This window comes from Arachis duranensis, chromosome 9 (assembly GCF_000817695.3).
Source record: "Arachis duranensis cultivar V14167 chromosome 9, aradu.V14167.gnm2.J7QH, whole genome shotgun sequence".
In the NCBI taxonomy this organism is placed as follows: domain Eukaryota; kingdom Viridiplantae; phylum Streptophyta; class Magnoliopsida; order Fabales; family Fabaceae; genus Arachis; species Arachis duranensis.
The window spans coordinates 66266666-66274129 of record NC_029780.3 but is presented as its reverse complement, the minus strand read 5'-3'; the positions used below and the strand labels follow the sequence as shown (position 1 = coordinate 66274129).

Genomic DNA, 7464 nt, shown 5'->3' with positions numbered 1-7464 from the left:
TTATTTTTAAATTCAAATCTTTTCTAATCTTATATCTTATCTTGTTTTCAAATCTTTCCTAATTAGTTTCTTATCTTCTCTCTCTTCTTTTTCAAAACTTCTTAACTAATTCTTCTCCCTCCTAATTTTTGAAAATTCTTCCTCTGTTTCTCTCTCTTCTTTTTTGAAATTCCTAATTAAATTTTAAATTCCTTTTAATTCATTAACCTTTATTTTCAAATTACATAAATAAATAAAACAAAAACAAAAATATTTTTATTTTTATTTATCTTTTCTACTTCTAATTCCTCTCTTCTCTACTTCTATTTATTTGAATTCTTCTTCTCCTTCTTCTATTTTTCTTTCTCTTCTTTCTTCACATCTCACAGGGAACCCTCTATTCTTGAACATAGAGCTCCCATTCTCTTATGTCCTTGATTTCTTCTTTTCTTGTTTATGACCAGGAACAGGGATAAGGAACCTCTCTTTAATCTTGATCCTGAATCTGAAAGGACTTTAAGGAGGAGCTTACAACAAGTTAAAGCACCACACTCTAGAAGAAACCTTTCAGAAAATTTTGAACAAGAAACTGAAGACATGGCCGAACATGAAGGAGAGGCAAGAAAGGTTCTTTGTGACTTCACCATGCCTACCTCTGATTTTTATGGCAGAAGCATCTATGTACCTACCATTGGAGCTAACAACTTCGAGCTTAAGCATCTCTGTACCTTCCATGGACTTCTACTGGAAGATCTACACCAATGTTAGACACAGAGCTAAGATATGGTTGGATTCTCAACTTAAAGATAGCTTAGACTCTTGGGAAAAGCTGGTCAATGTTTTCTTGGCTAAATTCTTTCCTCCTTAAAAGATGAGCAAAATCAGAGTGAAAGTTCAAACCTTCAGAAAAAAAGAAGATGAATCCCTCTATGAAGCTTGGGAAAGTTACAAGCAATTGATCAGGAGGTGTCCTCCTGATATGCTCTCAGAATGGTCTATCATAGGAGTTTTCTATGATGGTCTGTCTGAGATGTCCAAAATATCATCGGACAGCTATGCAGGTGGATCACTCCACTTGAAGAAAATGCCTGCAGAAGCAAGAGAACTCATTGTGATGGTTGCAAATAACCAATTCATGTACACTTCTTAAAGAAACCTTGTAAGTAATGGGGTACTTCAGAAGAAAGGAGTTCTTGAAGTTGATACTCTGAATGCCATATTGGCTCAGAATAAGATCTTGACCCAGCAGGTTAATATGATCTCTCAGCATTTGATTGGAATGTAAGCTGCAGCTGGCAGCACTCAGGAAGCTTTTTCTGAAGTAGAAGCTTATGAACCTAATCAACCCACCATGGAGGAGGTGAATTACATGGGAAAACCCTATGGAAACACCTACAATCCTTCATGGAGGAATCATCCTAACCTTTCATGGAAGGATCAACAGAAGCCTCAACAAGGCTTCAATAATAATCAAGGTGGAAGGAACCAGAATAGGTTCAACAACTGGCCACCATTCCCATCTTCTCAAGGGAATATGGAGACTCCTAAGCAGAGCCTTTTTGACTTAGCAATTCTAGTCTCCAGCCTCTCTAAGACCACTCATAGTTTCATAACTGAGACAAGATCCTCCATAAAAAATTTGGAGGTGCAAATTGGTCAACTGAGCAAGAGGATCCCTGAGACCCCTCTTGACACTCTTCCAAGTAACACTGAAGTGAAACCAAGAGAAGAGTACAAGGCCATCACCATTGAGGTTGAGGCCAAATCTGGAGAGACTGGGAAGGCACTGAACGCCAGTGAGAAAGATCTCACTAGGCGTTCAACGCCCAAAATTGGTATGAGCCTAGCACTGAACGCCAGTGCGAAAGCCCTCACTGGGTGTTCAATGCCCCAACAGGTAGGGAAGTTGGCGTTGAACGCCAGTCAGGACATCCCTGCGGGGTGTTCAACGCCCAAAAAGGTAAGGAAATTGGCGTTTAACGCCAGTAAGGGTATACAGCATGGGCGTTCAATGTCCAAAGAGCCATCAGAGCTAGCATTGAACACCAGTAAAGGCACACCCTCTGAGTGCTCAATACCCACTCACAAAATCCCTATCTAAGAACTAAAGGAAGCCAAGGCTCATATAGAGACTATAAATGTTCCTTTGCATGCACTTCTGCAATGCATGAGTTCTGATGAACACTCATCATCTGATGAGGATGAAGACACTAGGGAAGAGCAAGTTGCTCGGTACCTAGGAGCTCTCATAAGTACCTAGGAGCTCTTATGAAGCTGAATGCCAAACTGTTTGGTACAAAGCCTTTGGAGGAAGAACCTCCATTGCTTTCTAAAGAACTCAATGCTTTGATTCAGCAGAAGCTACCTTAGAAGCTTCCAAATCCTGGACGCTTCCTGATTCCTTGAACCATAGACACCATGACCTTTGAGAAGGCTCTGTGTAACCTAGGGTCAAGCATAAACCTCATACCATTGTCTGTAATAGAGAAGCTAGAAATCTTTTAGGTACAAGCTACAAATATCTCACTATAGATGGCAGAAAAGTCAATGAAGAAGCCATATGGCTTAGTAGAGGATGTCTTGGTAAAGGTTGAAGACCACTACGTCCTTGCAAACTTCATAGTCTTGGATACTAGGGAAGATGAGGATGAATCCATCCTCCTTGGAAGACCTTTCCTAGCCACTACCAATGCTATCATTGATGTAGCTAAGGGAGAATTGATTCTACAACTAGGGAAGGATTACATCTTGTTCATGATGCCTCACCCTAACTCTCCCTCTGAGATAACTGTACAACATTTAGTGTTGCAGCCATCTTTTTCAGTACAGAGCTTTACTAAGTCCCTAAACATAAGAGTTATCTTCACTAAGAAACCAGTCATACCACATACAGTGAGCTGTATCCTATCTCTAGAGCATGTAGATCATTCATGAAAAGATAGAAATAAAGTTCACTATAAGGGGAAAAATTCTAACCCCATATCAACCTCTGTAAGGAGCTAACTGTCCAGCTAATGACGTTAAAGAAGCGCTTGTTGGGAGGCAACCCAACCTTAATTAATTATTTTTATTTTTATTTTCCTTAATTTTGTTTTTCTTTAATTTATTTATTTAGGTTCATGATTATGTGCAGCAGTCAGAACAGAGACAAAAAAAATTTAATAGTGAAAACAGAATACTTTGGATGGAGTGTTGCTGGCGTTGAACGCCAGCCAGGGACCAGACCCTGGGCGTTCAACGCCAATGCAGAGGGCAGAAATTCTGAATTTTCTGGCCTCTCAAGACCAGTGGGTCCCACATCATCTTTACCAACCCCACTTCTTCCTTCTTTCTTTTATACTTCCCCATACACACTTCCTATAAACCCTAGCCCAATCACATCCATATCACTTTCCCAAAACCATCATAACTCCCACCAACCCCCACCCACTTCAAAATAAAATTTCCCTCCCATTTACCCCACCCATGACCAGACCTACCATAGCCCACTCCTATAAATACCCCTCCTTCTAACCCTTCATACACAAACCTCTCATACACATCAAATCCCCCCTTGGCCGAATTGCCTTCTCCCCATATTTCCTTCTATTTTCTTCTTCTTCTACTCCATTCTTCTCATTTCTTTATTTTTGCTTGAGGACGAGCAAAGCTTTTAAGTTTGGTGTTGAAAAAGCACTGCTTTTTGCTTTTCACTACCACTTATGACACCCAAGGTTGGAGAATCCTCTAGAAAGAGGAAAGAAAAGGCAGTAGCCGCCACTTTCGAATCTTGGGAGATAGAGAGAAAGGTGATCCTTGAGGTCTTTTTCAGGCTCAAGAAGAATGAGTATCCGAAAATTTGAAGAGAGATCCGGAGAAGAGGTTGGGAAGTCTTAACCAATCTCATCCAAGAGGTTGGGATCTTAATGGTGCAAGAGTTCTATGCTAATGCATCGGTCAGGAAAAACCATGACATTAGTGTGAACCCAAATCCTAAGAATTGGAGCACCATGGTCCGAGGAGAATCTTAGATTTTAGCCCGAAAAGTGTGAGGTTGGCACTCAACTTGCCTTTGATGCAAGGAGATCCACATCCTTACAGTAGAAGAGTCAACTTTGATCAAAGGCTGGATCAAGTGCTCTGAGACATATGTGTGGATGGAGCATAGTAGAAAAGGAATTCCCAAGGCAAGTCCATTCAACTAAGAAGGCTTGACCTCATGCCCATAGCTAGAAGATAGTTGGAATTCATCCAACGCTCTATTATCCCCACTAGTAACCGATCATAAGTGACTATTGAAAGAGCCACCATGATCCATTACATCATGATTGGAAGTGAGGTAGAAGTACATCCCTCAAGAATTGTACAAGATAGCTGAGAAACCTTCCACCAAAGCAAGTTTTGGCATTCCCACACCTCATCTGTCATCTTTGCAATTCAGCTAGAATTGTCATAGAAGGAGATATCTCCATTGAAGAGGATAAGAACATCACTAAGAAGAGGATGGAGCAAACCAGAGAGCATGCACATGAGCCTGTGTAACTGCCTCAGCATGAGATCCTTGAGATACCTCAAGGGATGTATTTTCGTCCTCAAAGCTATTGGGATCAATGGAATACTTCCATGGGAGAATTAAGCTCTAACATGAATTAGTTGAGAATGGAGCATTAAGAGCATTCCAACATCATCAATAAAATTAGAGAAGATCAAAGGGTTATGAGGAAAGAACAACAAAGACAAAGGAGTGACATTGAAGAGATCAAGCACTACATTGGATCCTCAAGAGGGAGCACTAGCTGCCACCATTAAGGTGGATTCGTTCTCTTAATCTCCTTTTCTTATGTTATTTTTCTGTTTTTTGTTATGTTGTATTGGTTGTTCTCGTGTTTTTATTGCGTGATCATTTCTATCCATGTCTTAAAGTTATAAAATGTTCCATATGTCTCTTCCATTACTTAAAAGAAAATTTTATTTGAAAAGAATTGAGAGATACATGAATTTCAAGTTATAAAATAAGAATCATTCAATTATTTTGATATGGTAGCATTGCTTTAGTTTTTTGAATGTATGAATAAACAGTGCATATTTGAAATTGAAATTAAGAATGTTGGTTTTTGAAAGAATGATGAAAAAGGAAAAATATTATTGGTAATTTGAAAAATCCAAAAATTGATTCTTGAAGCAAGAAAAAGTAGCAAAAAAAGAAAAAGAAAAAGCATGTTGTAAAAGAAAAAAAAATATATGCATGCAAAAAAAAAAATAAAAATAAAAAGCAGAAAAAGCCAATAGCTCTTTAAACTAAAAGGTAAGAGCAAAAAGCCAATGACCCTTTAAACCAAAAAGCAAGGGTAAAAGGATCCAAAGATCCTAAGAGTGTGGTTAAGAACTCTGGACACCTCTATCTGGGGATTCTAGTAAAGCTGAATCACAATCCAAAAGGGTTCACCCAGTTAAAGTGTATGTGGCATTTATGTATCTAGTGGTAATACTGGAAAACAAAGTGCTTAGGGTCACAGCGAAGACTCTAAAATCTGTGTTCAAGAATAAAAAAGAATTGAACTAGGAGAGTCAATAATATCATCTGGATCCTAAGTTCCTAAAGATGCCAACCATTATGAGTTTCAATAGATAGTGAGATGCCAAAACTATTCAGAAGCAGAAAGCTACTAAGTCCCGCTCATCTAATTAAAGCTGAGCTTCATTGGAAACTCTGAGATTTATTTTATCTTACTCTTCTTTTTAACCTACTGTGTTCTTAGTTGTTTGGGGACAAGTAATAGTTTAAGTTTGGTGTTGTGACGAGCGGATATTTTATACGTTTTTTGGCATCATTTTCATATAGTTTTTAGCATGTTTTGTCTACGTTTTATTAAGTTTTCATATGTTTTAGTATAAAATTCAAATTTTTGGATTCTACTTTGAGTTTGTGTATTTTTGTGCAATTTCAGATATTTTCTGGCTGAAATTAAGGAGCTTAAGCAAAAGTATGATTCAGAGACAAAGAAAGCACTACAGATGTTGTCCAAATCTGACCTCCTTGCACTCGAAGAGCTTTTCTAGAGCTACAAAAGCCCAAATGGAGCGCTCATAATGACTATGGAAAACTAACTTCTAGAGCTTTCCAACAATGTATAATAGTTCATACTTTATTTCAGCATTGAAGGCCCAAAATTGGCGTCAAACGCCAGCCTCTTGCCCCAATCCAGGTTTAGCGCCCAAAGGAGGAGACCAGCGTCCAAACGCCCAAAGAGGACCCCTTAGCCAGTGCTCAATGCCCTAGAGGCCTCATAGCACGTGGATCTCATCAAAGCTTAGCCCAAACACTCACCAAGTGGGCTCCAGAAGTGGATTTTAGCACTAAAAAGACTATTTTACCCTTCTTATGTAATCCTTAGTCAGTACTTTAGTATTTAAGGGATATTTTACATAATCTTTGAGGACCTTTATGCCATTTTCTCATTTAACATTGTGTTTTTTTTATCAGTATGAGTTTCTAAACCTTCTAGGTTGAGGGGAGGAGCCCTGCTGAGTTTTATGGATTAATAAAAGTATTACTGTTTCTCTTCAATCCGTGTTTGATTCAATTCTAAGATGTATCTTCATTCTTGAACTTAATGAATGGGATGACCTATGACAATCATCTTCGTTCTTTATACTAAGACAGCATGCCTGACAATCACCTGTGTTCTTCTTGGATTCATGTGAATACGTAACTGGAAAGCATCGAACCACCAACTTGATTATACATCTCTTAGACGGCTAATCCACGACTTCGTTGGGGACTTCTCGAGACACCAGTTCAGCCGAGGTATGGGGAGATTAGTGTCTCTGTCGTAGAGGCTAGAACTCAAAGGCGCAACATTCTCTAATTTGGAAGATTCGACCTTGTCTGTGGCATTTTGAGTAGGATCATTAAGGAGAATGGACTGTAGAGCTTCACCCTCAATCAAAATGGATCTACACTAACACTGGGGTTTAGATTTGGAGGAGATTAGCGACTGCGACCGTACGGTGTTGATCACATACAACCTGTCATAGAAGAAATCATTCACAATTGAAGAAGACAGTAATACTAGAGTTAATCTAGAAGGACAAAGCATCTCCAAGCCTTAATGATCTTCGTATCACTGATTATAATCAATATACCAACATCTCCTACTCACCTGACTAAGATCTGCAAGATAACCATAGCTTGCTTCAAACCACAATCCTCATGTGATTGACCCTAACTCGCTCAAGTATTACTTGGACAACCCAGAGCACTTGTTGGTGCAGATGTACGATGTGTGGGATTCGTGCACCAGACATGAATGGTGGCTTCATTCAAGGTGAGAATTATAAATATGCTCAATTTTCTCTTGAACATGTCAACTTTATGGGGAATGCTCCTAGAAACTCGAACAATGATCCATATGCCAAGACCTTTAATCCGGATTGGAGGAATCACCTAAACTTTGGATGGAGAGATGAACCTAAGAGATAGCAGAATTTCAATAATTCTCTGGG

At 39.1% G+C, this 7464-nt stretch overlaps 1 non-coding gene across 1 annotated transcript; it reads right to left on the bottom strand.

Moving 5' to 3' along the window:
- Window positions 1-856: 856 nt before the first annotated feature.
- Window positions 857-963, bottom strand: LOC127741703 (small nucleolar RNA R71). Its single transcript, XR_008002908.1, has one exon. It is a non-coding gene; the product is annotated as a small nucleolar RNA R71 (small nucleolar RNA).
- Window positions 964-7464: the final 6501 nt, after the last annotated feature.